General features: G+C 42.3%; 1 protein-coding gene across 1 annotated transcript in view; it reads right to left on the bottom strand.

Annotated features, from left to right (window-relative positions):
- The window catches only part of LOC117228622 (dexamethasone-induced Ras-related protein 1), a 192,236-nt gene that overhangs the window by 78,560 nt on the left and 87,233 nt on the right, over nt 1-26,443 (bottom strand). The gene's annotated exons all lie outside the window — the stretch shown is intronic.

The following is a 26,443-nucleotide window of genomic DNA, read 5'->3' as shown; positions in this document are numbered from 1 at the left end:
ACCGAGTACTGATTAATTTTTGTTCCAAACATTTTTTTGTAAAAGCATCAGAAATGACTGGAAAATTGCGATATTGCAATATAACCATTGTACGGGACATTTTTTGAACAGTGCACAATGTGATAATTATTAACGTCACCTACTTAAGAGGTATATTTTTGAACACTGTCATCTACAAATTAATTCTGTGATAAGATTTATGGAGATCAAGAAAAATAGAAGTGTAACCGCAGAGCTAAAAACTGCTCTTTATAGTACGATTACGAACGGACTGTGATTAACGACTATACAGATTTCTGTGCAAAATAAGAATTGTCTGCATCGATTGAAAGAAATGGAAGCTAATTAGCAAGTTCATTTCTTATTCGTTTTAAAAGATAAATCAATTCTGTCATAAGATTTATGGGGATCGAGAAGAATAAAAGTGCAACCGCAGAGCTAAAAATTGCTCTTTATAGTACGATTGTGAACGGACTGTGATTAACGACTATGCAGATTTTTGTGCAAAATAAAAATCGTCTGCATCGATTGAAAGAAATAGAAACTAGTTAGCAAGTTCATTTCTTACTTAGTCGATTTAAAAGATTCAAGATGATATATTGATATTTGCAAATTCTCTTAATGCTTGTACCATTTTAAATCGAATTCATTCAATTTCGCATGAAACGCATAAAATCCGCAGTCCATTAACTCTTCGGGGCACAGAATGTTGCACAGAATATTACAATTATACATATTGCAAGAGAAATTTCATTGCGTTTTAAATGAAACAAGATTGCTATATTTTTATTAACGAAGAAATCTCGTAATATAAAATATAAAATATTTTATAATATATATTTTATTATATTCACACACACACACACACACACACACACACACACACACACACACACACACACACACACGTTATATTTTATACATTTTATTATATTATATATTATATTTTATGTATTTTATTATATTTATTACATTTTATATATTTTATAATATCTAATATAAAAACATAAAAAATTAATAACAATCCAATTCAATTTGTTGTTAGAGAGTGGGACCCACCGTGCACCAAAGAGTGTCTAAGACTGTCTGACGAAGATCCTAAAAGCCGGTCGAGTATACCACAAACACTAGAAAAAAGACCTAAGTTTTACAACTTTGCAGTATGCTGTAACTCGTTCGAAATTTCTCCACCGTCTCCGCAATTCCAGCCACCGTCTTGTTGATTTCTGTTCGAACGAGATCAAACGTTCTCCTCTGAAATGTTCGCGGTCGAGCGGCGAGCGCGCGGCATTCCTCTTGGCAGAAGAGGAGAGAGAGAGAGAGAGAGAGAGAGAGAGAGAGAGAGAGAGAGAGCCCGGTAAATCAAAAGAGAGAGCGGGGCCGCGGTAAATAATTCGCCGATCCGGCGATATTATCCGAAGTATAAGCTTCTGCTTGTTTGAAACCGCGAAAGTGGATTTCCGTTCCGCGAAAAATTGATGAACGCCGCTGGGCGTTGCGCGCCATCAAACATTTACGCGGCCGATAGTTACGAATGCAACGGCGTCGCGTCCATTTTAACTTCAACCCTTAGCGCTCCGCGCGTTTCTCGAGTACTGCCTACCATTAACTCCGGCACATTTTTGGGGCGGAGCGCCCGAGATAAAGGAAGTCTTATTTCGAGCGGAAAAGATTACACGTCCTTGCGAATGCATTCGATTTTATTTATATTATAAATATAGCTAATAAATTTCTGTCAATAAAAACCAGTGAGAATATGAAGTAAACGTCGATACAACGGGGAGCTGCGACGCGACCTTGATCGGGTCCAAGGTTTAATTGCTAATAACGATATTATACCGTGTCACCTCACTAATCGACGAACACGTGATGTTCACAGATAAAAAAAGAAACGTTTATCAATATCGGCGTGACATGAACGCCGACTGATTACCCGATCGAGCAATCATTCTGCGTTTCCGGTTCGCACTGATCAGGGCAAAATGGGAGGCGGTGGACGGAATGGCGGTCTGTTCACCTACGAGACCCTGGTGCACGTGATTTCCGGCGCAGCCGTAAGTACGATCATAATTAACTCATGGATGACGAGCGCCGGATCCGTTTGGACCCGGAGTTAGAAACATTCCATTTCAATTATAATGTTGTGGCAGTCACGTGTAACTATCAACTATTAACCCTTAGCGCTCCGCGCGTTTCTCGAGTACTGCCTACCAGCAACTCCGGCACATTTTTCGAGCGGAGCGCCCGAGATAAAGGAAGTCTTATTTCGGGCGGAAAAGATTACACGTCCTTGCGAATGCATTCGATTTTTTATTTATTTTATAAATATACATTTTCCTATTGTAAATAAAAGATAAATTTTAAATTTTGTAATTCACCATGGTGCGATATCTTTGGTAACAATCTCTCATGTGCATTCTGGGTTTACTTGGACAAGTGTCGCAGTATTCGCTTTGCCAAATAGAGTTACTAGATATTTCTTTCAAGTTTAGAACATTTTCTGCGTAATCGTTGGTTTCTTTTATAATTTCATTTACCGATTCGTCCGTGAAAAATAATTTAAAATATTGTATCGGCTGTTCGATGTTCGTAGGAACTTGTGGTCCGACGACCTGTTGCAATACACTAAAAGGTATTCTATCTGGAATATGTAATTCTTCCATAACATCGCGCCATTCGTCTAAGTCTTGTAACGAATCTTCGCTTTCGCTTTCAATAATTCTCATTCTTCGTCTCTTTGGTAGTATAATTTCGCTACAATTACTCGAAGTGTCAGAATCATAACCAACATTGTCTTCCACAATGTCTTTTAACTCTTCAAAATCAAATACGTCTTCGGTATCGCTCGGCTCTAAATTCTCATCGTAATATTTATTTGTCTCCATGTTGCTAACCATGGAAAAGATCAACAAATGGTTTAATCGTAATGGTACAGACTTAGCACGTTATTTACAGATTACAATTGCTAACGCCGACGATAACGTGTGCTAAAAACATTTGGCTCCGCAGCGGAGCCTTCGGAGTTACGGAACAAATGACAAATGTCTCCGTAGCGGAGCCAACGGAGCGCTAAGGGTTAATATCGAAACTAATAAAAGGATGATCTTTGGCCTCTCGGCAAAGAGGTTTTAACGATATACAAGTGAAAATGAATCGTACAGATTTGAACGGATCTAGCCGTGGCTGTCAAAAACGCTGAAAAATGTTTGTCGTCCAAAGGTTAACGGGCATTGCGCCGAGCTTTTCGACGCAAGTGCCACTTACAAACGTTTTGCAGGGCAGCGTGGTCGCCATGGCGACGTTCTTTCCTCTGGACACGGTAAGAAGTCGTCTACAACGTGAGTCTCTCGATATCATTCAATTTTCCAATTTTATAGCCAATACAGTAATGTCTCTCTAATTGACGCCCAGATTGCGCACAAAAATTGACAATTTGGGAAGAGGGGATATCGTTATTCGAGCCTTGCGGTTTATTTTTATAGTTATAAATTGTCCACAATCATAGAAACGAGTCGCAAGGCTCGAATATTCGTATCTCCTCTTCCTAAATTATCCATTTTAGTGGACAATCTGAGCGTCAGTAAGGGAGACATTACTGTACAGCGATTTCTCCCTAATTCGCGCTCAGATCGCGCACAAAAATGGACAATTTGGGTAGAGGAGATACGATTATTCGAGCCTTGCGATTTATTTTTATAGTTATAAATTGTCCAGAATCATAAAAACGAGCCGCAAGGCTCGAATATTCGTATCTCCTCTTCCCAAATTATCCATTTTAGTGGACAATCTGAGCGTCAGTAAGGGAGACATTACTGTAGCTTCTATGTACGATGATCTCTCGTTCGTTATTATTATTTTTTCTAAAAATATTTGGCTCCGCAGCGGAGCCTTCGGAGTTACGGAACAAATGACAAATGTTTCCGTAGCGGAGCATTCGGAGCGCTAAGGGTTAATAGGCTTTGCACATTGCTCGAGGCGGGCAATGTTTCGCGAACGCGTGCGTTCCACGATCGCGCCTGAAAAAAGAACGATCGCCGAGGTGAAAGCGGAACGCGATAAATACGACGTGGGAGCCGTATCTTCTCCCGCGTTCTTTTCCTCTTCTTCGTTCCGCGAGACGAAGTTAAGGGGGATGCGAAGGGGGACGTTCGTTTATATTTTTCTGCGCGAGTGTGTTGAACTTGAAAAGAGCCGAGCAACTCGAAAATTAAACAAGTTGCCCGGAAAGGATGTGGTGTTCTGGGTGGCGTTCGTTGTGAGTCCGCTGGCGAACCGTCTGCCCCACCCTCTCCCGCTCGGAAATCATTTTAATTAAGACGGTCCTAAATGAATCGCGGTGTAAACAGTAAATGGAACTCGGCTCGGCTTAATATCCGCCGCGGATGAATTAGCAATTAATCCGCAGTGAGAAATAGAATTATTCCTGGCCGCTCCGTTTCTCCCGTCGAATTTTACAACGATGCCGACGTTACATGAGCGTTCGCGAACGCGACGACACCTTTCTCGACGAACGTGTTGCAGTTATTCGAAAATATGAATGTCGACGTTCTCCTGTTTCCTAATCGTTGATGGGGAAAATTTAGGTTAAATAATGGCGACTGAATAAAGGTTTAAAGGTCGTTGGATCTTTGAACTCGTCTTTGAACCAGTCATTTCGACTGATTTTGAATAAATTTAGGTTTACCGTTGAGTTACAAATATGTAAAATACTATAACGACAGTATAATTTTGAAATTCGAATTAATCGTAATTAAACGTCGCAATAAAAAGAGAAAATTGTAACGCAATATCTGAGTCATTTGAACCAAAAAGTGAAGTAGCAATGCCGTAAGGCTCGAGCAATCGCGTCTCCTCTTCCCAAATTGTCCGATTTTGCGCGCAATCCGAGCGCGAATTAGGAGGAATTTACTGTACTTACTGTACGTCACTGAGAATTAACCTCTTAGGCACGACGCGCCACTATAGTGGCTTTCGCGGATATCATCTCTCTGAACGAGACGCCACTATAGTGGCTTTCGCGGATATCATCTCTCTGAACGACGCGCCACTATACAGGGTGTCCTAAAAATGTCTCGCAATCCGAAAGTGGCGGGTTCCTCGGGTCATTCGAAGCAACTTTTTCCTTTACAAAAATGTTCTCCGAGGCACCGTTAACGAGTTATTAACGAAAAACAGTGACCAATAAGAATCGAGTACGGCTGACGCGAGGCGGCCCAGCCAACCAGCGCACGAAGCCCAGTTCCGCTCATTGGTTCAGTCGCCTCGCGCCAGCTGAGCTGGGATTCGACCGCCTCGACCGCTGGCGCCGCTGGCGCGGCCGCCTCGCGCCGGTTGAGCTGGGATTCGACCGCTCGACCGCTGGCGCCGTTGGCTCGGCCACCTCGCGCCAGCCGAGCTCGCCTCTCATTGGTCACTGTTTTTCGTTAATAACTCGTTAACGGTGCCTCGGAGAAAATTTTTGTAAAGGAAGAAGTTGCTTCAAATGATCTGAGGAACCCGTCACTTTCGGATTGCGAGATATTTTTGGGACACCCTGTAGTGGCTCACTCTAGTAGCTCGCTCGCTCTCCGTTTGAATGAAATAATCATCTTCCTATGCATTGTTTCGCATTTCTTTTGTCTTCACATCGATTTACAACAGCGTCAACAATATACACAGACCGAATATACAGCATCAGACTCTGTACAGTACATATCAGAATCTGCCGTCCAGGGAAATAGCCTCGCGCAGAATTCAGCCGTACCTAAAAGGTTAAGAACGGCGTTGTACGTGCATCGCGCTCGCGCTTATCTGGACACGCGAATAAAATTGCCGCGCTTCCATCCCTTTCCACCGACCGTGCAACATGTCCCGAAATTTGTCCCGGACCGCAGATATTTTTGTTCGTCGATTTTTACAGCCGGTCCGCGGAACGTAGATTAAACCGCAGTAACCGTGGAACCGGCTCGAAATTCAAGCCACGGCCGGTTGTAAAACCGAGAAAAAGATTTCGAAACGTTGCTGTTACGGTTATAAATAACAAGTTGCCCGGCTTCGCGGCGATACTCTAAATTCGGATGGAATTGGGTGTCGGCTCGGGAGATAAATTTTCAGATGAATTTTATAGGGTTCACGGTGGCAGGAACCTTACGGAGGGTGGCTAAGGTTTCGTTTTATGGGTGCGGTTCCGTCCAGACCTTTCGTGACCTTATAGTCCCGAATCTTTTATTTCTCTTTCCGCCTTTCTTCCGCCGTAAGCTTTCAATGTATGTATTCTATCAGACCGATTTCTCCTCCCCTTACTTCAATTACATTTCTTTTTTTCTATTCGTTGCCTTTAAGGAGCCGGAGTACCGTCGATCTCTCTCTCTCTCTCCCTCTCGCTCTCCCGCGCTATCTTTCGCTCTTTCTCGCTCTTTCTCGCTCTTTCTCGCTCTCGCTCCCTCTCTCGCTCTCTCGAACTCTCTCTCGCGCTCTCTCCCTCTCGCGCTCTCTCGCTCTCTCGCTCTCTCTCGCTCTCTCCCTTTCTCTCTCCCGCTCTCTCGCGCTCTCTCTCGCTCTCTCTCGCTCTCTCGTGCGTTCTCTCTCGCGCTCTCTCTCCCTCTTTTTCGCTCTCTCTCTCTCTCGATCTCTCTCGTTCTCTCTCACTCTCTTTCTCGCTCTCTCGCGCTCTCTCTACCTCTCTTTCGTTCTCTCTCGCTCTCTCTCGCTCTCTCTCGCTCTCTCGCTCTCTCTCGCTCTCTCGCTCTCTCAACGCGCTCTCTCTCTCGCTCTCTTGGTGTCGGCTGCATCTTTCTTAAGGAAACATCTTTCCTTCTTTATCCTCTCGAGTCGCATCGCTCGTCTTTTTCTTCGTTTTCTTGTACTTTATCATTAGACAACGGCCAAGATCGGATTTTATTTAGATTTTGATTATGGTACGTGCTTCAATAAAGAAGTTCGTATAAAAATGTTGGAAGGAAAACATTGTTACGGTGTCAGGAATCGCGAAACAAAACTAATTAGAAATCAGTGGCCTCGATTGGATCTGTAGTTCCGGGGTTAATTCAAATCGGTGTACCAGTTTTCTTCACTGATTTCACGTAATCCGACTTCGCCTTTCTCCATGTCACTTCCATCTACTTTCTTCTGCTTCGTAAATCGAACGTTTCTACTCTGTTTTCTCCAATAACATCTTTCCGCGTCCCCTTCACTCCCACCTAATCTAATCTGACTTTTTGTTATCCTTAGCACAGTTACACCGATTTCGTTCTTACTCTCCGGTCTTTCCGATTAAGCTGCTTCCGATTCGTGTTCGACGTTTAAATTCGCGCGATTCGCAAACATCGGCCCGCGATCCGATTCACCTCAGCTCTCGATTGTCATGGAAAAAGACAAATAACGTCTCGTTAGACGGTGCCCGCGGCCTCCATTTGCAAACTCCGGAAACAGTAGCGGGAGCAAACATGGGAACGAAATCTTAGAAGTTCCGGCAAGAAGTCGGAACAGGAGACATTCGCGGAACTCGTAACGAGCTTCCGTAAAGCCTGAAATGCGTGTAGGCGGTTGAATTTTCGCGACACACGAACGTCTCCCACTCTCTCTCTCTCTTCATCTCCCTATCGCCCCTCCCTCTTTTTCTCTCTCTTCCTTTCTCTCTCTGTTCCACTCTCCAGCCCCCGCTTTCCCTCTCTCTATCGTTCTCTCCCTCGTTCTCTCTCGCTTTCCCTCTCTCTCTCTCGCTCTCTCCCTTACTCTCTCGTTCTCTCTCTCGCTCTCGTTCTCTCTTTCGCTCTCTCGCTCTCTCTCTCCCGCTCTCTCTCGTTCTCTCTTTCGCTTTCTCGCTCTCTCTCGCTTTCCCTCTCTCTCTCTCCCGCTCTTTCTCGTTCTCTCTTTCGCTCTCTCCCGCTCTCTCTCGTTCTCTCTTTCGCTCTCTCTCGCCCTTTCTCTCGCTTTCGTTCTCTCTCGCGCGCTCTCTCGCTCTCTCTCGCTCTCTTTCGCACTCTCTCTGTCACTCTCTTTCGCGCTCTCTCTCGCTCTCTTTCGCACTCTCTCTGTCACTCTCTTTCGCGCTCTCTCTCGTTCTCTTTCCCGCTCTCTCCCGCTCTCTCTTGCTCTCTCTTGCTCTCTCTCGCTCTCTCGCTCTCTTTCGCGCTCTCTCTCTCGCTCTAACTTGCTCTCTCTCGCTCTCTTTCGCGCTCTCTCTCGCTCTCTTTCGCGCTCTCTCTCGCTCTCTCTTGTTCTCCCAGTCGTACTCTCTCTCGCGCTCCCACACTCTTTCTCTCTCTTTCGTGCTCTCGAACTCGCGCTCTCTCTCTCTCGCGCGCTCTCTCAGTCTCGCGCTCTCTCGCTCTCTATCTCGCTGTTGTCTCTCTCTTTTGTCTTTTCTTTCTCTTGTTCTGTTTCTCTTTCTCCCGCTTCTTCTTTCGCTCTCTTTTTCTCTCTCTCTCTCTCTCTCTCGCTATCTCACTCATCCTTTCTCTCTCTCTCTCGCCTTCTCTCCGCCTTTTGTCTCTTCTCTCTCTCTTTTTTCTCTCTCGCCTCCTTTCACTTTCTCTCTTCCTCGCTTTCTCTCACCCTCTTTCTCACTCTCTCCCCCTCTGCCTCTGCCTCACGCTCGATGGGTGTCATATTTTTTTTCGGAATCGCGCAACAGCATCGTCAGATGGAACACTTTAATACTATAAAAACATTTTTTCCGAAAAGTTGCGGTTCCCGTTGCGACGTAACCGAGGCGAGATACGACCGCCGGAAATTAGATCCCCTTCCTAGCGAGGAACGAAAATCGGCGTGGCCGGTGTGCAGTTCTAGGAATTCCGTTTAAACTGGTAACGAGAGAACAACGTTGCCGCGCGGGTCCACTAAAAAATTGCCTCGACTAATCGCGGCCCCGAGCGAATTACGGTCGGCGAACTTCGATGTTCGAACTCTCTCTTCTCGTTACCAGTAATGTTTGTTGCACGGCAATCGATGTGCGTCGCCGTCGTCGAATCATTTTTTAATGAAACCACCGTGGTAAACTACGGCTACCGGCGCGCCGCGCCGGTCGAGTTTAATTAAAATTTTCCGCGACGGCGAAGAACTTGTTTAACCTTACCGCGGGCGTTCGTCTATTTTTTATCACGGAAAAATTCGAATGCCGGCCGCTTCTTTAATTAGTTCGAGCGAGTCTTGGTCGGCGAGCGATGGCCGCGAAAGGACGACCCATCGTTGGATGTTCGTCGGCGTCGCCGGTTCGCCGAATCGTTCGACGAATAACGCGACAGGAAATCGGCGTTTCGCGGCCGAACGTAATTACGGTAGATTGAACCATGCGAAAATTGAATCCGGCCGATAAAAGAACGGCGCGCGGTAATTTCTCCCTAATTCGCGTTCAGATTGCGCACAAAAATGGACAATTCGGGAAGAGGGGATACGATTATTCGAGCCATGCGGTTTATTTTTATAGTTATAAATTGTCCACAATTATAAAAACGAGCCGCAAGGCTCGAATAATCGTATCCCCTCTTTCCAAATTATCCAATTTAGTGGACAATTTGAGCGTCAGTAAGGGAGACATTACTGTACAGCGATTTCTCCCTAATTCGCGCTCAGATCGCGCACAAAAATGGACAATTCGGGAAGAGGAGATACGATTATTCGAGCCATGCGGTTTATTTTTATAGTTATAAATTGTCCACAATTATAAAAACGAGCCGCAAGGCTCGAATAATCGTATCTCCTCTTCCCAAATTATCCAATTTAGTGGACAATTTGAGCGTCAGTAAGGGAGACATTACTGTACAGCGATTTCTCCCTAATTCGCGCTCAGATCGCGCACAAAAATGGACAATTCGGGAAGAAGAGATACGATTATTCGAGCCTTGCGGTTTATTTTTATAGTTATAAATTGTCCACAATTATAAAAAAACGAGCTGCAAGGCTCGAATAATCGTATCTCATCCCAAATTATCCAATTTAGTGGACAATTTGAGCGTCAGTAAGGGAGACATTACTGTACAGCGATTTCTCCATAATTCGCGCTCAGATCGCGCACAAAAATGGACAGTTCGGGAAGATGAGATACGATTATTCGAGCCTTGCGGTTTATTTTTATAGTTATAAATTGCCCACAATTATAAAAACAAGCCGCAAGGCTCGAATAATCGTATCCCCTCTTCCCAAATTATCCAATTTAGTGGACAATTTGAGCGTCAGTAAGGGAAACATTACTGTGTAACAATTTTAGTGGTCCCGATGACGTTTGAAAATATTGTATTGCATTTCAAAATGCGTTGACAATGGCTCCGTGCGAGGTACGTTTACCTAGATTTCACGGTTGAATTGTGAGAAATTGTCGAAGTTAGAGATATCGGTTCTCCGAGAACTGTGCATCTAAATTTAAGGGAATTAACCCTTTGCGCTCGAAGCCATTCCTTAACTGTAGATTTAAGATAATTTTTCTGACTCGTAGTATTTCCATTTTATACGACAAAGTGCATTTTATGCGTACGAAATTCAGTCTCGTGATTCATACAACAGTTCCACTTTTAATAGTACATTTAAAATCTAAACTTCGGTGACGTAAAAATGATCTTAGAACGTGGTATAACAATTTTAGTGGCCCCGATGACGTTCGAAAATATTGCGTTGCATTTCAGAGTGCGTTGAGAATGGCTCCGTGCGAGGTACGTTTACCTAGATTTCACGGTTGAATTGTGAGATATTGTCGAAGTTAGAGATATCGGTTCTCCGAGAACCGTGCATCTAAATTTAAGGGAATTAACCCTTTGCGCTCGGAGCCATTCTTTAACTGTAGATTTAAGATAATTTTTCTGACTCGCAGTATTTCCATTTTATACGACAAGGTGCATTTTATGCGTACGAAATTGAGTCTCGCGATTCGTACAACAGTTACACTTTTAATAGTATTTAAAATCTGAACTTCGATCATGTAAAAATGATCTTAGAACGTGGTATAACAATTTTAGTGGTGCCTCAGAGTCACCACTCGAGTGCAAAGGGTTAAATGTCCTAGCAGACAGGAGGTCGACGTTTGTGCAAAGTATCGAGAGTAATTTTTCGAATAATTGTATTTCTTCTTCGCAAATTGTCCATTTTTGTGCGCAATCTCGGCGCGAGTTTGCGGGAAATTACTGTATTAACAAGTTATTGTCACTCTGTATTAAATGAAAGGAATTTTCTAATTTGCTTTAGGAATTTTTTATTTCTTCAGACTTCATCAGTCATCGATCAACACCGTACGCAATCAGTGCTTCTCTTATTTAATTAGAAAAGATAACCCTCCCATGCACAATAATGCATTTAACAGAGATTCAATTATTTAATAATGCAATAATTAATGCACAATAAATTCTCCCTAATTGACGATCCGATTGCACATAGAAACAGAAGAGGTACTTTCTTTTTATAGTTACCGATTGTTAACAACTATAAAAACGAGCCGCAAGGTTCGAATAATCGCTCTCTCTCGCTCTCTCTCTCGCGCTCTCTTTCGCTTTCTCTCTTGCTCTCTCTCGGTCTCTCTCGCTCTCTCGCGCTCTCTTTCGCTCTTTCTTGCTCTCTCGCGCTCTCTTTCGCTCTCTTTCGCTCTTTCTTGCTCTCTCGCGTTCTCTTTCGCTCTTTCTCGCTCTCTCTCTCGCTCCCTCTCTCGCTCTCTCGATCTCTCTCTCTCGCTCTCTCTCGCTCTCTCTCGCTCTCTCTCGCTCTCTCTCGCTCTCTCTCGCTCTCTCTCGCGCTCTCTTGCTCTCTCTCGCTCTCTCTCTCGCTCTCTCTCTCGCTGTTGTCCCTCTCTTTTGTCTTTTCTTTCTCTTTTTCTGTCTCTCTAATCGTATCTCCTCTTCCCAAATTGTCCACTTTGGTAGAAAATCTGAGCGTCAATTAGAGAGACATTACTGTATCATCGTTCGGCACTAAACGGGTTAAAATCGCTATCGTCGAGCGCAGATAATATTTCCGTGTTCCAAAGAGTCCGATAATCTGATCGAAAGTGTTCGAAGTCAACGAATTCGTTGTTTCAAATTCACGAAAACTCGCATCGTTGCGCGACATTCTCGAAGCAAAAATAAATATCAAATAATCGAGATGAATCAAATATACGAGCATCGGATGCAAGTTGGCGGGCGCATCGCGACGGTATCGAGAGTTATTATTAAAGAATGACGGAAGGTGACAAGATTCTCGTCGCGGTATATAAAATGATCCAACGGTGTCCGACGGGACGTGGACGACACGGGGACGAGCAGGATCCTGGAAAAATGACGCGACAACCTAATATGCGACGTTTGATATGCGCGTTTTGCACGAGGCCCGGCGCACAATTGTTTCCCACGTGTCTCGAATTCCCGCGGAGCGCCGCATTGTAAATAGGAAAAATATTAATACGGAACGTGACGCGTTTCCCTTAGGCGAACGTGACAGGGGAGCCTGACGGATATATCCGGGATACTCGGGATACCCGGGATGCCAGTGATATATCCGAGACGCGGGGATAACTACGCGCGGCCCGCGATCTCGTTAGGTTCGAACGAGACGCATTTTTATGCGTGGCTCGCACGCGAGCGAGCGAGCGAGCGATGCGTCGCGCGTCGCGCCGGAGAAATCATGCGGCTCGATCACTGTGGGCGAACACGCGAGAACCGCGGACTGTTCCATTTTTCTCGGAATACATTTCGACGACTTCAGGTTCCTCTTGCCGAGTCGAGGGTGAGGCTGTGCGGGTACAATTTCGATTTTCCTCGTCGCAGACGTTCGATGCCATTGTTTAAATAAATTGCACGGATTTTTGAATTTTGAGTCGATGATTTTTTTGTTGGCCGTTTTCATTCACCTTTTGGCATATTAAATTAATCCTTTCGCAGGTTAAAATTGGCCACGTTTTATTCAATTTTTAAGTATAATTTGAATTCTCATAGTTATTTGTAAAATAATATTATAAATTAATATACTATAATTTAATATGCCATAATTTATAGGATAATGCTGTAATTTAATACTAGAATTTAATATATTAAAATTTATGAAATAATGCTATAATTTAATACTAAAATGTATAAAATAATGTTATAAATTTATATACTGTAATTTAATATTATAATTTAATATGCCATAATTTATAAAATAATGCTGTAATTTAATACTAGAATTTAATATATTAAAATTTGTGAAATAATGCTATGATTTAATACTAAAATTTATAAAATAATATTATAAATTAATATACTATAATTTAATATTATAATTCAATATGCCATAATTTATAAAATAATGCTGTAATTTAATTCTAGAATTTAATATATTAAAATTTGTGAAATAATGCTATGATTTAATACTAAAATTTATAAAATAATATTATAAATTAATATACTATAATTTAATATTATAATTCAATATGCCATAATTTATAAAATAATGCTGTAATTTAATTCTAGAATTTAATATATTAAAATTTATAAAATAATGCTATAATTTAATACTGAGATTTATAAAATAATATTATGAATTAATATACTATAATTTATAAAATAATGCTATAATTTAATACAAAAATTGATAAAATACTACTATAATTTAGTACTATAATTTAAAATAATACTAGTAATATATAAATAGAAATAATTAATCTTCGTCGATCTTCAGTAATTATTTATAAAATACTATATAGTTTACAAACCTCATAATTAGATATAAATTTTATTACAAATAATTATATATATATAGAAACAAGTGAATTTCGTTCCTTAGATTAGGCTTGATTTTGCTTATTTTATTCGAATCTATTCGAATAAAGAAATTCGTTAAAAAATGTCTCAAGATTTAATCATTATTTATTATTTATTATTTACTATTTATCCATTATTTATTATTTACTAGACCCTTGATCTAATAATTCAGAAATATATACGTCGTTCAGAAATAGAACGACATGTGGAAAAATAATTAAACATAAAATCTATAATTCCTCCCTAACTCAATGCCATTATTCTAGTGAAACGTGAAGCAACGAATGAAACAGAAATCATCGCTCATCAAGTGTAATATATCGAGTGTAATATCCATGTATGGGACGAACGTTTGCGCACCTCGTTCTACTCGATTCGGCGTAGCAAGTTTGGAACGAATGGAATAATTTCCCGGCTAATCGAAATTTCAATCGTTACTTCGCAGCATGTCTCGTCTCGCGATTCACCGGATTCGTGGCCAACCGAGACGAATATTTCCGAAAATCGTACGCCGCATCGGTGACAATCGACAGAAAGTTTCGAACGCGGCGCGCAAAAATATTCGTGCTCGTTTCAACGGCACCGGCTTGTCGTTCGGAAAAATGCTGGGCCAAATAGAACGAAAATTGCGACCCTTTATCCCCTCTCCCCTGAGACTACTAATCCGGGTGGCTTCGCCGAAAAAGTAGCCGCGTTCCAAACAGCGTATTAGATCGTATTATTTGAGAAAATCCCGCGCAATTGATCCCTGATTTACGATCTGTTAACAGTTGATTTACGAAACGTGGTATTTCGAGGTAAATTAATGGGGAATTTGTTCAATGAATTTGCGAATTTAGACGCGTACGAGTGATATCGTGGCGGCGTACGTCACATTTTCGAACATTTTGGCTTCTAATTACGCTGTAATTCATATATTATTATATGTATTATGTATATATAATAATATATAAATATTATATTATGTTATGTTTATATAATATTATATATATAAATAATAAAAAATAAATTTATTTCGCTTGTCTTTATAACATTTAACGATATATATAAATTACATAATATATATAATATTATATTATATATATTACGTAATTTATATATATTATGTAATTTATATATATATGTATCGTTAAATGTTATAAAGACAAGCGAAATAAATTAGACATTACAAAGAACAAAAACTAATATATCAATATAGATTTAATTCAGAATCAGCGAGTCAGCAGTTGGGTCAACAGTTCATGTAAAATAATCTGAAGTTAATTAAAGAGAAACTCGGTCAGGTATTGAACGTACTATTATTTTATTTATTTCATTTTATATTTATCTTTTATCCCTTTATCTTCTATTTTATTTTATATTTATTTATTTTTTTATCGTGTTATTTAATTCGTAACGAGACTCTGCTTAAAATTTTCGAAACTATATATTATGTATGGAAACTATAAAACTATATGTTATGTATAGAAACTATAAAACTATATATTATGTGTAGAAACTATAAAAGTATATATTATATATAGAAACTATAAGACTATATATCACACATATATATAGAAACTATAAAATTATATATTATATATAGAAACGTATTTGTATCTGGAAATATAGAGAGTATCCCAAAATTATGGTACTTTCGGAAAATGGGTCCTCGAGGTAATTTCAAGTAACTTTTTCCTTTACAAAATTCTTCTCCGAGGCATCGTTAACGAGTTATTAACGAAAAATACTAACCAATGAGAGTCGAGCGCGACTGGCGCGAGGCGGCCGAGCCAATGAGCGGAACCGGGCTTCGTGCACTCGTTGGCTCGGCCGCCACGTGCCAGCCGATCTCGCCTCTGATTGGCCACCGTTTTTCGTCAATAACTCATAAACGATGCGTCGGAGGAAATTTTTGTAAAGGAAGAACTTGCTTCGAACGACCTCAGGAATCTCTAATTTCCCGGAAGTACTATAATTTTGGGACATCATGTATATTTTTATGATTCTTTGTGCGATAATTTTGGGACATCATGTATATTTTTATGATTCTTTGTGCGATAATTTTGACGATTATTATTATTATATATATATTATATTATTATTATTATATATTATATTATTATTATTATTATATATTATTATTATTACATGTATTATTATTATATATTATATTATTCGATTCATTTTTCCGACCATGCGCGACAGTTTCGATAATTTTTAGCAGAGTCTCGTTATGATTCGCGAGAGATTACGCGAGAGCCTCGGCTTATTAAGTCGCGAGCCGGCGAAATAAGAATGCAATAGTAGCGTTCGTTTGCGTCAAAATTCCAGGACCGACGGAAATTCCAGGTTCGTCGTCGATTATCGAGCAGTCGGCGCGACGCGACGGTTCCGCGGGAATTTATTGAAGCGCGGATTTCGCGGCGCGATTTTATTAATCGGGCGGATCGGCCGCGTCGTTCCTTCGGTAATTCGGCCGCGCGCGATCCCGCGGGATGTATTCCTCCGGACGCGAACGGGTCAATTAGCCAGCACGCGGACACATTGGCCCGATACAATTTTATTCGACCCTCGATAATCCGCGGACGCGATTATCGGCGTCGCGGTCAAGCACCGTTGCCGACGATTTCGATAATTAGCCGACCACCGCGGCCGTTCCGCGCGGATACGATGCGAAATATCCGCGTCGGCCGATTCCAAGCGCCTCGCGTTAATGCATCATCGTTTAGCGGCGCTATCGACGCGATCCCATTGTCGCCGGTCGCCGGTAATATTATTTTCGCTGTTTTTAGGCCGATCATGTCCGCGCGGGTTTGTCGTATGATGCGCGGAAATCGCGTTCGTTTGCGAATTAGCTTGCTGGATCGAGCGTTCCGCAGAACGCGAAACGGAATCAAAATTCTGGCGAATTCTGTTAGGTGTTCGCTGACCCGGGATGCGCGCTGCCATAATTAAATTTCCGGAACAGGCGCACAAATTTTGATATTCGTTTCACTCGGTCGAATTCGGCTGTGATTATTTTTCATTTTAATTGCGGACTACGGACATCGAAACGGTGAACAAATTATTTCAGATATTTTGTTTGCAATCGGTTCTTTCAGCTTTCTGTGGAAGAGATTAGGGTGAGGCTTTTTCCCGGAATACCGCCATTTACATTTATATTACGATACATAATTATACATTTATACAACGATAAACATAATAATGTGACAGGGAATTCTAAACAACAAAATTTTAATTTAACATTTGATATTATATTGATGGAATTTTATCGTTTAAGTATTCCATTAGCTTTCTGTAAGTTCTAGAAAAATGAGCGAGTTTTAAAGAAATGAGCAAGTTCTAGAAAAATGATCAAGTTTTAAAGGAATGAGCAAGTTCTAGAAAAGTGATCAAGTTTTAAAGAAATGAGCAAGTTTTAGAAAAATGATTAAGTTCTAACAAAATTATTAAGTTCTTGAGAAATGATTAAGTTCTCAAAAAATGAGCGAGTTCTAGGAAAATCATTAAGTTCTAAAAAAAAATGAGCAAATTCTAGAAAAGTGATCAAGTTTTAAAGAAATGAGCATGTTCTAGAAAAATGATTAAGTTGTAACAAAATTATTATTATGTTCTAGAAAAATGATTAAGTTATAACAAAATTATTAAGTTCTTGACAAATGATTAAGTTCTAAAAAAATGAGCGAGTTCTAGGAAAATTATTAAGATCTAAAAAAAAATGAGCAAGTTCTAGAAAAGTGATCAAGTTTTAAAGAAATGAGCATGTTCTAGAAAAATGATTAAGTTCTAAAGAAATGAGCAAGTTCTAGAATAGTGATTAAGTTCTAAAAAAGTGAGTGAATTCTACAAAAATCATTAAGTTCTAAAAAAAAATGAGCAAGTCCTAGAAAAGTGATCAATTTTTAAAGAAATGAGCAAGTTCTAGAAAAATGATTGAGTTCTAAAGAAATGAGCAAGTTCTAGAAAAATCATTAAGTTCTAAAAAAATGAGCATGTTCTAGAAAAATGATTAAGTTCTAAAAAAATTATTAAGTTCTTGAAAAATGATTAAGTTCTAGAAACATCATTAAGTTCTAAAAAAGTGAGTGAGTTCTAGAAAAATCATTAAGTTCTAAAAAAAATGAGCAAGTTCTAGAAAAGTGATCAAGTTTTAAAGAAATGAGCAAACTCTAGAAAAATAATCAAGTTCTAAAAAAGTGAGCAAGTTCTACAAAAGTGATTAGGTTCTAGAAAAATGATTAGGTTCTTAAGACAAGATTGCGTTTGCTGCGATGAGTAAATGAAATATAAAATTTGTGAAGACATAAAAAAAATTTAATGATATCTTTATACTATCTTCAAGTTAACAGAATTATCAAATGAAACAATTTATTATTATTTCATTTATATATCTTGCAGACGATGTAGGAAATCTTTATCTCACACAAAGATCCGCAGTCTTTTTATAACTGTTTTCCTAGTAGCTTATCTCTCTCTCTCCCTCTCTCTCTTTCTCTCTCTCTATTTATTCCGTTCCGCGCGTCTACTAAAAATTCATACCGATCGCGGATGCGGTACAAAAATATGCAGTCGAAATCGTCCGACACGATGCGATACGACGCGATACGATACGATACGATAAATCTGGGCATGCACCGGCGCGATATCGAGCTGGAAGCATAAAGAATGCAACGGGAGCAGAAAAATCCCCCGGAACCGTTTAAAAAGATCTATTTGTCGGAGACAGTAGGAGGATGAAAAAGAGAAAAAGCCGGTCGCTCCTTCGAGATTTCAACCGTTTACAACTCGTTTTTGCGCCTCATCTCCTTCGAGCGATCGCGCTAACGAGGGTTGCTACTGGGAAAACGCAATTTCCTCGCGGGCAAATGCAGATCTCCTTTTTAAAGGGGGAGGGCTTTATGAAAAGTCGAGGATTGCCGAGCCGGGGCTGGGGCCGAGCGATTGTTGCGAGTACCGAGCGAAATGAAAGGAACAATCGCACGAGAATAAAACCGTACTAATACCGTCTGCGCCTTCCTTTTCTGCGCCTTCTGAATCTACAAATCAGAAAATGCTACCGGCAGATACCGATTTAGAGGATCTCGTACCGTGGCCAAGTACAAGATCGCCTCGTTTCATTCGATTATTCATGGGAAAATCGTTTAAAACAAAAGAGGATAATACGCAAGGAAAAAGCAAGATAAAATTTATATAAAAGAAAATATTGCCGCTTACGAACAGATTGCGAATTTTATGAATTTAAGACAGAAACGAATTGATCTGATGCAGAACGACTAAATCGTTTAAACGATTTGAAAATATTATCGCATTGCTGTCAATTTGCTAAAACTATTAACGAAAGGAATAACAACGCTTCGAATAGTCGCCCACAATGTTATGAAGTTAAAATTATCTTGACCTTGTTTTCTCATCGAAAATCAATTCGTTTTCAAACTTAAACAATCGCAATTTCTTCTCGGTTAAATACTAATTAACTTTGCTGGGAAACAGTTTTTGTGCCAGACCATCGGAAGATAAATCGTGGGGACTAATTGACTCACCCTGTATAAATGTACAAACATAATATTTTCCTTGGTTCTTGTTTAAATGTCTGTATAAAATGTATAATTCACTTTGAGTCTATAATTGTGCCCGCCACTGTGTACGTGTTTTACAGGATGTCCTAGAATTATGGTATTTCCGGGAAACGTGGGGTTCCTAAGATCATTTGAAGTAACTTTCTCCTTTACAAAAATCTTCTCCGAGGCATCGTTAACGAGTTATTAACGAAAAACAGTTGTCCAATGAGAAGCGAGCTCGGCTAGCGCGAGGCGGCCGAGCCAATGCGCGCGCGGAGCGCAGTTCCGTTCATTGGCTCGGCCGCCACGCGCCAACTGATCTCGCACCTCATTGGTCACTGTTTTTCGTTAATAACTCGTAAACGAAGCCGCGGATCGCATTTTCGCTAAGGAAAAAGTTACTTCAAATGACATCATGAACCCCTCGGTTGCTGTAAATATAATAATTTTGGGATAGCCTATATATAATATTGTTGCGAATCACTCCGTTTCTCTCGCGTCGCGGCATTTTATTTACAATAATACAACTCGATTCAATTATGTTAGAATTTGAAACGTTGATCGTTCGACGGTCCGAACTCGACTCTTCGATCGTCTGTTGGTAACACTCTTCCGTAGTACAGTAATGTCTCCCTAATTGACGCTCAGATTGTCCACAAAAATGGACAATTTGGGATGAGGAACCTTGCGAATTCGATCCTTGGAACTCGTTTTTATAATTACCGCTTTTCAACAGTTATAAAAACGAGTCGCAAGGCTCGAACAATCGTATCTCCTCTTCCCAAATTGTCCCTTTTTGTAGACAACCTGAGCGTCAGTTAGGGAGACATTACTGTAATCTCTATCTCCCACTATTTTTTAAGGAGTTGTTCACAACAAGGCAGTTTACAGCGACTTGACTTGGACAAATCGCCGTAACAATACGAAGACCAAAAACGATACCGCGATACTCCATAACAGCTCTCGCCAGAGCACAGCAAATAATTCGAAGTGTATCGACGTTGTTCAGAAATTTGCAAGCTCCATGTATCATCAGTCCCAAAGAAGATCTCACCGCGCGAGATAATTTGTTGATAATACACTTTGAAGGGGGAAAGCAATGCCGAGGCCTTTGGCATGATTAAATGTGGTTAGTATAACGGTTCGCAAGCGCAGTTTCAGGGGTCAGGGGTCGTGGCCCGTTCGCCGGTTGGTCACTAGATGAATCTCGAGATAGGGTGACTCGAGCATCCCCCCATCCCCGTTTCTCCCCGGGACGCTGTCACAGGGCGCCGGTTAAATTCGGTATTAGATTCTCCGGGCGTCCACTTACGAGTCCTTTTTCGCCGTATCTCTTCCATCCGAACAATTGCCGCGACCGTCCTCGCGGCGCGGAACACGTAATTTCCCCTCGAATGAAGGCGGAATCCCCTTTTAAAGCGGAATTACGCCGGGACGGCCGCGGCCGCCGCCGAAGAAGGATCCGCCGCGAGAACAAAAGAAAACGGCGAAAGGACGCGACGCGGGGATCCTGTACGTTCGGAGAACGTTATTAATCGTTCGATTAAGTGTCGCGGGTGTTTTTACAGCGGCGACGGTCCCGCCCACGCCGATTTACTCTCTCCGGAGGCGGGATCAAGGAGGCGAAAGGTCGCTCCTTTAGCCTCGTCTTTTTCTCCGCGCTCCTCGTTTTTCCCCCCGTTCGGTTTAGCGACCGTGTAAAAAAGTCCCGAGTTTTTATCGTTCTTCCAGTCGCGACGGGCTGGACGACGTTACGTAACAAGTCCGATCGATCGACGCCGCTTCCTCTCCGGTGCAGAATCCAGTTTCCGATCGGACCGGAGTCGAAAGGCTGCTCCCTCGGCCTTTAGAGGATCCCGCTCAAAGGCACAAGCGGACAAACGGGACGCGATATCTTCGCGAAACTTTCCACGGGGATCCTGGACTTTACGTAGAAGACGATCTATGCGAGCCGGAGACTGAGCCGGCGGACAGGAAATTTCAATTAATTCGAACGCGATGGAGTTGTCGGTTATTCGGAATTATGCGTGTTCGAGGGACACGTATCGGACACGTTCGAAGCGTCTAATTTCGCGCTGGGTCGGCCAGAAAGTTTCTCTCGTTTTCAACGAGTCCGATAAATCTGACCTTTTCTTCCATTTTCGGATAGTTTACGATGTTAACGACGAATTTACACGGCGTTCTAACATCGACGATTTTTCCTGTCTTTTTGGGGGTTCGTTTTACGATTGTACAAACACTGAAGACAGTTTTCTAGAGAACGATTGAATAGATCACGCTATTAAAGCGATTATTGTAAGAAAGACTGAGCCGGCGGACAGAAAATTTCAATTAATTCGAATGCGATGGAGTTGTCGGTTATTCGGAATTATGCATGTTCGAGGGACAAGTATCGGACACGTCCGAAGCGTCTAATTTCGCGCTGGGTCGGCCAGAAAGTTTCTCTCGTTTTCAACGAGTCCGATCGATCTGATCTTTCCTTCGATTTTTGGATAGTTTACGATGTTAACGACGAATTTACACGGTGTTCTGACATCGACGATTTTTCCTATCTTTTTGGGAGCTCGTTCTACGATTGTACAAACACTGAAGACAGTTTTATAGGGAACGATTGAATAAATCACGCTATCAAAGCGACTACTGCGACAAAAACCGTACAAAATCGAAATAAAATGTATCTTCGCACTTTTACGAGACAGTGCACACGCTAGTCGATTTTACTGCTTGATAGTTACAGCGTTGAATAACAATATTACGGTTTAGCTTTAACCGTCGTCGGTATTCGTAAAATTCTTTGCCGTAACTCGCGCAAAGGCTTCATCCACGAAGACCATAAATCGGTTCTAATTGTTTAATTCGGACCGTCCGTACATCATCTACGACGGCGGAAAATGATAGATGCGCCGAAGGAACGTTCCGGCTCGTGGCCGCGCCGTACGATTCCAGCCGGGACTGTGCGAAAGGGAAAAATATTTTTCGGAAGTTCGCTGTATGCACTTGAATAGCGTGTACTCGTTACAACGATAAACAGTATTCTTCGTCTAGGAAAAAATCTAGGAAAGTCTATTCTAATTAAATCTATGAAAAATCGTCAAGGGACCGGAAAAGGTAACAACTCAAATTCGCGTTGTTCGCGGTTGTGTTCCAGCATATTTCCTAATAAAGCTCGCAGAAGATCCAAATAAATTCCATCGTGTCATATTTACAAGGAAAATTATTTTATTTTTATTTCCAACGGGGTTTTTCAACGAAGGTTTAGCGTTAAAATTGACGAATTCTATGGCGAAGCAAGTTTTTGTCTTCCGCGACGCTGTGTTCCGTGCAACTTGGTTTTTCTATTTTCTTTGACCAGTTAGCTGAGGCGCCTCCTTTTCAGAGCACGCACCTGTACAGAGTGTCCCAAAAATATCTCGCAATCCGGAAATGAAGGGTTCCTGACGTTATTTGAAGCAACTTTTTCCTTAGCGAAAATGCAATCGGCGGCTTCGTTTACGAATTATTAACGAAAAACAGTGACCAATGAGAGGCGAGATCAGCTGGCGCTAGGCGGCTGGCGGTCCAGCCATTCAGCACGACCGGGCTACGCGCGCTCGTTGGCTGCGCCGCCTCGCGCTAGCGAAACTCGTCTCCTATTGGCCAGCGTTTTTCGTTAATAACTCGTAAACGAAGCCGCGGATTTCAATTTCACTGAGGAAAAAGTTGTTCCGAATAATCCCGGGAAGGATTATTCCCCATTTCCGGATTGCGAGACATTTTTGGGACACCCTGCATGTGTCGCGAGGATCAAGCGACGACGAGTATACTCGTCGGACACAGAGCAAGTGTCGCTGTTAAAATATTGGATCAAGAAGACGGTTTTATTTTATAGAATTAACAATTTTATTACTAATATTTATTTATTCGCTTGACATTAACATATACTGCATACACAATAAACGAAAAACGCAGGAAAAATCAAATACTTGTAAAAGTTAAAAATTCAAATTGCTGTTGCAAAGTGGTATTCGGCAGAGCAAGGGAACGATACGTAATGGCGCTTTGCACGTCGAACGCCAATATCGCGATTCTTTTCCGATCTTATTTTTATAACAATGTAAACACCTTCGCGCAGGATTGGCCTCGAAATATTCTAAACATCTCGAAATTTGAGAATGCGTTTTTGTTTCCGCTAAAATTACAATTTAAATAGCCGATGCTCGCTACTTTTTACGCGCGACGAGTATACTCGTCGCGGCACAAAATACTGCCGCTTCTCCGTGACGAGTATACTCGTCAACAAACACCGTTAACTAGTTAAAATCGCGTGTCTCGAACAGTTGACCAGGAAGATCCGCGCTTTTTCGAAAAGCGGCGGCGAAGGAGACCGGCAACAATTAGCGATAACACAGCTTTATTGTCCCGGTGATCGGCGTTAAACGGCGGCAAATGGGGTTTGAGTTATCGCTTCGCCGCTAAAATCCCGAATAACCGCTCGATTTCTATTCGAATCGCTTATCATTCATCCCCAGCCGACACGGGAAGTTTGTTCACCCGTGAAATAACCCGGAGCAGCGGGTTTGCTCGCGCAGCGGGCGCGCGTGACCGACCCAGTTTTTCGCGATAACGAGCCGGATAATATTGCGCGACGCGTGCTGCAACACGCGAACAAGCATAAAAAGGCCAGACGCGATGGCGGGGAGCGGAGAGGGGGTAAGAACCGAGAACGAAAACGAGGGAATTCTTGGTTCGCTTTTAGTTCGATTAATTAATGGTCGAGGCGAGGCGAGGCGACACGAGGCGAGACGAGGCATGGCGGCACGAGGCGAGGCGAGGCGGCACGAGGTAAGGCGATGCGACGCGAGGCGAGGCGAGGCGACACGAGGCGTGGCGAGGCGGCACGAGGCGAGGCGAGACGACGCGAGGCGAGGCTAGGCGATGCGAGGCGACGCGACGCGAGGCGAGGCGAGGCGACACGAAGCGAGGCGATGCAAGACGACGCGAGACGAGACGACGTAAGGCGACGCGAGGCGATGCGAGACGACGCGAGGCGATGCGAGACGACGCGAGGCGAGGCGACCCGATGTGACGCGAGGCGAGGTGACGCGAGGCGACGCGACACGAGGCGATGCGAGACGACGCGAGACAAACGAACGTGCCGGGGAACACTGAAATTTGATTATGTTCGATCGGGAACAGACCAAGAGCGACGCGTGGGAAGCCGTTCTTTCCATCGATCGAGAAACAAATATTTTTATTGGTTTGCTCGCGGTTACGTATACACTGTCGGTCAAAAGTTTGGAATCACCTGCAGATTTCTAACGGAATCGAATGTTCTTATACTAACAGCGCATCGATGCACTGTATAATTAGTATAATACAATTAGTATAATACGATTAGTATAATACAAAACCTGGAAAAAGGTTTTTTAAAGGCAATAACTTTCTTCGAATTGATACGATTGACTTGAATCTTTTTTGTAAGTGTTGAAGGGGCTAGTTTAGGGTACGATGACTGGCATACTTTCTTTTTCTTTTTAAATTCTACTATCACGAAAAATGATAACAAAAGGTAAAAAAAAACTGAATATTTAAATATTAATGTTAAGATATTAGAATTTTATTCCAAGTTTTCTATTCTCGTTCACGAAGGTATTCGATTGAGACGAGCCGTTAAAATTTTGCTTGAATTATGAAAAATGGCAGAAACGAGATTAGTTTAGTGTTGAATATTGCGAGCAAATTGAAAAAACGTGCAAGAGAGTTCCGAATTATTTTTCTTCAATATATTCTTTTAGGGGAAGGTACAGAGAAAGAAAGAGAGAGAGAAAAGAGAGAGAGAGGACGAGTATGAGAGCGCGAGAGGGAGAGCGCGCAAGAGAGAGCGCGAGAGGGAGAGCGCGCGAGAGAGAGCGCGCGAGAGAGAGCGCGAGAGGGAGAGCGCGCGAGAGAGAGCGCGAGAGAGAGCGGGAGAGAGAGAGAGCGCGAGAGAAAGAGCGCGAGAGGGAGAGCACGAGAGAGAGAGAAAGCGCGCGAGAGAGAGCGCGAGAGAAAGAGCACGAGAGGGAGAGCGCGAGAGGGATAGCGCGCGAGAGAGAACGCGAGAGGGAGAGCGCGAGAGAGTGAGAGAGCGCGAGAGAGAGCGCGAAAGAGAGAGCGCGAGAGGGAAAGCACGAGAGAGAGAGAGAGAGAGAGAGGGAAAGCACAAGAGAGAGAGAGAGAGAGAGAGAGAGAAAGAAAAGGGAGAGAGAGAAAAGAGGGAGAGAGAGAGGCAAAGAGGAAATAGTAGTTGGGCACATTATTTGCATTATTTATCGTTTAAAGAACAGCTTAAACCGCACTAAAAAGATTAATATACTGCATAAGATTCACTGGTCCTGAAAGCAACAGGGGTAGCGTTTCCAAACTTTTGGCCGGCACTGTATGCATGGATACATGCTCCGACTGTAAATAATTCAAAAATGGCGCTGCACGACCGACAATGGTGGCGTTTCGTGTACGAGAAGATCGATAATCGGCGACGTTTCGAAATATTCCACCGTTGCGTTCTTTCGATTAATCGCGAATATTAAAAATGTACGTCTGGTACCAGCGCGGAACTTCCGATATTTCCAAATCGCCGCGGAATTTATATAGCGATTGGATATTCAGGAATTTCGCGATACTTGGCAGTTTTCGTTGCTGCACGGGAAAATATTTATTTTCGCCGATACCCGCTCGAATGTTGCAAACCGTGGAAATCATCGCAGGCGGCGAACAATTTTCGTTAATACGCTTTTTTTTTTTTTAATTCATAACAGCGCTATCGCGTAAACCGCCCACGCTAATATCCGGTAATTAACGTCGCGTTTCGAAAGATATCGCTCGAGCGTACTCGCAAATTATTATACCCGCGCGAGAATGATTGTCGAGCGACATTCGACAGTCGTTCGCGCGAAATATTCTGCGATTCGCGTCGTTAATTGCTCGCGAAGATAGCGAACTGCGTTATTTCGACGTTAACGAGCGGGTTTACGGTTTCGAAATTGCTCGCCGGAGCGTGCTCGTACACGACGCTAATCCGGAAATTCGCGTCGTCGTTCGGGAAATCATTGTAGTTTTCATCGAAAAGTAATTCGGACACGGTTGATCGGCCGCGAATCTCCCGAACAACAACGTTTGCGGGTTACCGAATATCCGTACGGGAACTGTTCCGCGCAGAGTGTTGCAGCGTTCGGGAGACGCCGCCGCAGTTCCGATTAATTTCAA

This window comes from Megalopta genalis, chromosome 1, assembly GCF_051020955.1.
Source record: "Megalopta genalis isolate 19385.01 chromosome 1, iyMegGena1_principal, whole genome shotgun sequence".
Classification (NCBI taxonomy): domain Eukaryota; kingdom Metazoa; phylum Arthropoda; class Insecta; order Hymenoptera; family Halictidae; genus Megalopta; species Megalopta genalis.
The sequence above is the reverse complement of the archived record's forward strand: the minus strand, read 5'-3'. Positions and strand labels throughout refer to the sequence as shown.